Source organism: Drosophila willistoni, unplaced genomic scaffold (genome assembly GCF_018902025.1).
Source record: "Drosophila willistoni isolate 14030-0811.24 unplaced genomic scaffold, UCI_dwil_1.1 Seg209, whole genome shotgun sequence".
Lineage (NCBI taxonomy): Eukaryota > Metazoa > Arthropoda > Insecta > Diptera > Drosophilidae > Drosophila > Drosophila willistoni.
The window spans coordinates 646,124-652,565 of NW_025814176.1; positions in this window are offsets into that span (position 1 = coordinate 646,124).

Here is a 6,442-nt window from a genome sequence, read left to right on the forward strand (position 1 = left end):
GTTGGGGCATATCGGTTAGACACAGCAAAAGAATATATAAAAAAAGAAAAAAATTAATTTATATAAAGAAATCCGATCCATTCACACCTCTGCATATCGCCATTCCACATTTTCCTATTTAAAAAAAAAAAAAAAAAATTTTAAATACATATATATATACTCCAACATTTTACATATCCATACACATACATATATATACATATTTTTCCATACATAAAATTTTACATATATATATTCATATCCACATACATATATATACATATTATTCCATACATAAAATTTTACATATATATATTCATATCCATATACATATACATATTTTTATCCATACATATATTCCACAAAAATTTCTAATTTTTTCGCACACAAATATATTTTTCCATCACCGCGAACAAAATACCGCTCCCCCTTGCAGCCTATATACATACATACGTGCATACTGTAAATAGCTATATTTTAAATAATAAATAGAAGGATGGATTAGTATTTTTCCGATTTGATTCTGGTCGTCTGCGCAGAGACAACTTGTTCGTTTCGTCGCCGGAAGAGAAGAGAGACGCCGTCTCTCAACCGATCGAGGACTTATCGCTAACCATCGATACTTATTACTCACAATCGATACTTATCACTAACAATCGATACTTATTACTAACAGTCGATACTTATTACTAACAATCGATACTACAATACAGGTTTCGGTATATACATGAGTATTTAACAGACTTTAAATAATTGGAATCTTACAACTCGGCCGTCCTGACGAGGAATCGACCTCGATTCCAATTGTTAACAATGAAGGGGGTAAATAAGAATCTTAAGTGGCTGGTGTCGCCTTTGTTTGGTTATCAGAAGTGCAATCTTGATCAGGGGCAACCCATAGCTTTAATTTGGAGGCTTCTAGGACCCCATCATATGGTAGTTGGGTGATTTGGGAGCCCTCTACATCCCGGATAACATATCGGTCATTCGGAAGTTTCTTATGAACCACATACGGACCACGATACCGCCTGATAAGCTTTTTGTTCGTGCCTGCCGAAGTATCCACATTCTTAATAACTACGAAATCCCCCTCCTCAAAACTAACGGCAGGGAGGTGATGCTTCGAATAATATTCCGAATTATATTCTTGGGACTTAACAATGTTACGGAAGGCTAATCTCCGGACGTCTACCTCTGAGGCATCGACCTCCTCAGTTCTCTCACCCAACCGTTCGGTTAGTTCATCTACTACCACACCTCGTTGTTCAACACCGAATAGAAGTACGGAAGCGGCAAATTTGGTTGTGGAGTGGACGGAGTTATTCAATGCAAACTCTATGTTCGGCAGTTGTTGGACCCAATCTGCGTGGTCCACAGGTTCCGTCAGTTTACCCAACATGGGGCCCAACACACGGTTAACCCGTTCGACTTGGCCGTTGGCCCGGGGTGAGGCAGTGGCATTCAGCACATGAATTATATTTTGGCCTTCAGAAATTCTTCAAACTCGGAGGAAGTAAAGCAGGTACCTCGATCACTGATGATTCGGCGGGGTCTACTGTAATTTGCGAAATACTGAGATTCTAATGTCTGGCATACTTCACGTGAATTAGTCGTGGCGGCAGGGTATAGCTTCACAAATTTGGTGAAAGCGTCAATGACAACCAGAAGATACTTTTTCTTAGAACGTATGGACGGAAGGGGGCCCAAATGGTCAATATGGACGGTATCAAACGGAAGGGGCACTTTCGGAATACTATGTAGCGTGACACGGTGGTCCGAAGCGGACGCGGAGTAGTAGATACACTTGAGGCTATTTTTAATGTAATTGTTAACGTAAGACTTCATACACGGGAACCAGTAATGCTTCTTGATCTGTGCACAACATTTCTCCGTGGCCATATGGCCAAGCTTCTCGTGCACTACTCGTATGACATGATTTACCATTTCGGAAGGGACATAAAGTTGGGGTATACTCGTCGAGGACAGGCGGTACACTACTCCATCTCGCAGTTCGAAATTCGCTATCTCATATTTCTCTAACTCATCTCGGAGTTTGACAATCTCAGGGTCCCGGTTCTGGGTTAACTGCAGTTGGAAGTCGAGGTTTATATCGTCAACGTATGCGGCAGTTTCTATTCTGCTCAGAGCATCAGCATGGGGCATACCAACCCCGAGCGGTGTACAATCGTGTAGTTATAGTTTTCCAACAGCAGGGCCCAGCGAGCAATCTTGGCGGAATGTCCACCATTTCTCAGTGTCAGCGCAAGGGAATTACAATCGGTCACGATTTTGAACGGGATGAACTTAAGGTATGTCTCAAAACGTTTTAAGGAATACACTATAGCTAACGTCTCTAGCTCATAACTGTGTAGTTTCGATTCAGCGGCGGAGGCCATCTTAGAGAAGTAGGACACTGGGTGTAATTTACCGTCTGTTTGTTTCTGGAGGAGCACTGCTCCGAAACCAATTGAACTAGCATCGCAGTGTAACTCTGTTTCAGACTTCGGGTTGTAAATAGATAACACTGGGGATTCGATCAGTTTCAACTTCAGTGTTCGGAAAGCTTCCAGACATTCATCGGAGAAGACATAAGGGGTATCTTTTCTTAACAATCGGGACAGCGGACACGCAATCTTAGCGAAACCTGATACAAATCGGCGGAAGTATGAGAATAGGCCTAGGCAACGCTCTAATTCCTTGCTGTCCCTTGGAATGGGCAAATCCCGTATCGCCTGAATATGAGCTGGTTTAGGCGTGATACCGGCGGAATTGGCTAAGTAGCCCAAGTACTCTAGTTCCCTATACGCAAAACGGCATTTCGTCAGCTTCAGGCATAGCCCGTTCACTCTTAACACATACAATATTTCCTTCAGAATCTCAAGGTGGGTTTCAAAGTCATGCGACGCGACTAGAATGTCGTCCATATATATCACCAGTTGACCTCGGTTTATAAATTCCTTAAGGACAAAATAAACGAATCTAGCGAACACGGAGGGCCATTACAAAGTCCGAAGGGCATGCGTACATATTCAAACTGGCCATCAGGGGTTACAAAGGCAGTATATTTGATTGAGTCTGGGTGCATTTTCACATGGTGGAAACCGTTCTTCAAGTCCAAGATGGTGAAGAATGATTTGCCACCCAGATGTTCAATGCAATCATCTAACAGAGGAATCGGAAAATGATCTCGAACTGTAATTTTGTTCAACGGGCGGTAATCTACACACTTTCTTAGCGTGCTGTCTTTTTTGCGTACAGGGACAATCGCGGCAGCGTAAGGGGAACTACTGTGGCGAATAATGCCAGCTTTCAAGAGATCGTCACAAATCTCACGCACCTCGATGCGTTCGTGGTGCGACAGACGGCGGGGGCGGAAGAAAATCGGAGTTTGGCTAGTCAATTCTATTTTCATCTCATAGTTCATGGGCTTGATTAAATCTGGATCAACTTGTACATACGAAGCGGAAATAATAGACTTAAGGGCTGCGGTTTGCTCTTCCCGTAACGCGGGCTCTATATCAAAGTCTAATTCACTGACAGCAGGGAACTCAATGGAATTTATCGCCATAAGTGCATCGTTTAATGTTTCCGAAGGTACTGCAGAAGTTTTCGGAAGGGGAGAATCAGACAACAATTCGGCAGGCACAATCTCATTCCTATCACACTCTATATCAAAGTCTAATTCACTGACAGCAGGGAGCTCAATGGAATTTATCGCCATAAGTGCATCGTTCAATGTTTCCGAAGGTACAGCAGAAGTTTTCAAAAGGGGAGAATCAGACAACAATTCGGCAGATGCAATCTCATTCCTATCATACGGCAGTATCACTCTCTCTTCCATAAATATGTCAAAGGACTTCAGAACACCAGTAAGTTTTGGATTTATACATTCAGTCTGTTTATTCATGAGTATCAACGATTCTTTTTCATATTTCAGTTCTTTCAGTTTACATAGTCTAATATTAATTTTATACAGAAGATCTCTACCTATAATCATCGGCAGTTCAGTTGCTTGGTTCGTCAGGACTTCAAACGTATGTATTATCTGTGTGTTGCGGAGGCGAACCCTACACTGAACTTGGCCTAAGGACAGAAGTTGGCTATTTCCTAGGCCACGGCAGTTCAAAGTACGGGGGCTAAGACGGCAGTTGGAGGGGACTTCAGATTCACGGATAAAGCTCTTTGGGCTGCCCGAATCAAGGAGAGAAAACATATCTATAAATTTCCTATCTTGCACTTCATCACAAACAAAAGCAACACTCACCAGTTGTAAATGGTCTAGTCGATCTCCCGCTTCATCAGCGGCGGCGGCAGTGATGTTGGTGGCATTCCCAATTCGAGACGGGCAGTTCTTGTAGATGTGGCCCTCTATGCCACACTTGAAACACGAATTCGGCGGTCTTATTGGCTTCGGGCATTGACTCTTGTAATGCCCCCATCCTGAGCAGTTGAAACATCTGGTCTCACTCGTAGCGGTGCCCGACGATTTGTTTCCAGGCGCCACGGCAGTTGTTGTTGACTGCGCCTTCACGCTGTTGCTCTGTCGGGAGGCAGCGGCCTGCATACGGAGGCGTTCGTAACGTTCCAGTAAGGGCTTCAGTTCGGCCACCGTCCGGGCTGAGTACAGCATGCCGACTCGAGTAGAATTGTCCCGCAATCCATCAATTATCAGGTCGACCAGCTCGTTCTCCGGTATCGGAGCATTCATGGCAATCTCCTGCATCTCGATTGCGAATCTCAAACATCCCTCGCCTGCCTTGATGCGCCGGCCACGCAGAGCGTGGTACACTTCCTCGACGCTACACGAGCGTCCAAATTCTCGCAAGAGGATTGCTTTTAATTCTTCGTAGCTGTGCACCGATACCGTGCGCAGCAGCACCGCCGCCGTACCTTCCAGCATGCGACGGCATGCGATCAAACGTAGGCGGTCGTTCAACTGCAGAATTCCAAATGCGTCTTCCAGGTCATTCAGCCATTTCTTCACGTCATATGCGTTATCCGCTGAAAATCGAGCCACCATGCTCTCAATGACACTCACGTCACTGACTTGCTGCCTCGGTGCTTGGAATTCGTCAATCCCTTGCTGCAGCTTGAGGATCTGATGCTGCAGCTGTAGCAACTCATGTTGTTTCTGCAGCGTCGCCAGTTGCTCATCCAGGCTGCGGGAGGCGGAAGTGGCCGGTGTGATGGCGGCCGCGGAAGTCGGTACGGGGGGTACTAGAGGTACTAGAGCGGGCATCTCTTCCCATGGCTCCGCGTCGAGACCGGTAACGGGGGCGGCGAGCAAGGCCGCAACCCGCATGGCAGCCATATAGTCGGCGGGCACAGCATCCGCAGGTACAGTGGATGTGGCAGCGGCGGCAGGTACCGTAATGGATGCGGCGGCAGCGGCGGCGGGTACAGCAATGGCAGCGGGTGCAGCGGCGGCAGCGGTGGTGGGTACAGCAATGGCAGCGGTGGTGGGTACGACAGTGGCAGCGGGTACAGCAGTGGCAGCGGGTGCAGAGGCGGCAGCAGGTGCAGCAGCGGCAGTCTGCCGAGGTGGCTTGTAAGCGGCGGGCACAGCAGCGGCGGGTGCAGCAGGGGCGAGTATGACGGCAGTTGGGCCAGCAGGGGCGAGTGTGACAGCGGTTAGCCCAGCAGGGGCGGATGCAGCAGCGGCGGGCCCGGCAGGGGCGGATGCAGCGGCGGCGGGCCCAGCAGGGGCGGATGCGGCAGCGGCGGGCCCAGTAGGGCCGTGTGCGGTAGCAGTCGGCCCAGCAGGGGCGGATGCAGCAGTGGTTGGCCCAGCAGGGGCGGATGCAGCAGCGGCGGGCCCAGCAGGGGCGGATGCAGCAGCGGCGGGCCCAGCAGGGGCGGATGCAGCAGCGGCGGGCCCAGCAGGGGCGGATGCAGCGGCGGCGGGCCCAGCCGGGGCGGATGCAGCGGCGGCGGGCCCAGCAGGGGCGGATGCAGCGGCGGCGGGCCCAGCAGGGGCGGATGCAGCAGCGGCGGGCCCAGCAGGGGCGTGTGCGGTAGCAGTTGGCCCAGCAGGGGCGTATGCAGCAGGGGCGGGCCCAGCAGGGGTGAGCATGTCAGTCGTTGGCCCGGCAATGGCGAATGTGGCATCAGTTAGCCCAGCAGGGGCTCGTATAGCAGCAGTTGGCCCGGCGGGGGCGAGCATGTCAGCGGTTGGCCCGGCAGGGGCGAATATGTCAGCCGTTGGCCCGGCAGGGGCGAATGTGGCATCAGTTAGCCCAGCAGGGGCTCGTATAGCAGCAGTTGGACCGGCGGGGGCGAGCATGTCAGCGGTTGGCCCAACCTGGGCGAGTACGGCAGCAGCGTGCCCAGCAGGAGCAAGTGTGGCGGCAGTTGGCCCAGCCGCGGCGGGCCCGGCAGGGGCAAGTATGTCCGCAGTTGGCCCAGCAGCAGGGGCGAGTATGTCGGCAGTTGGCACAGCGGCTCTCGGTACTGCAGCGGCGGC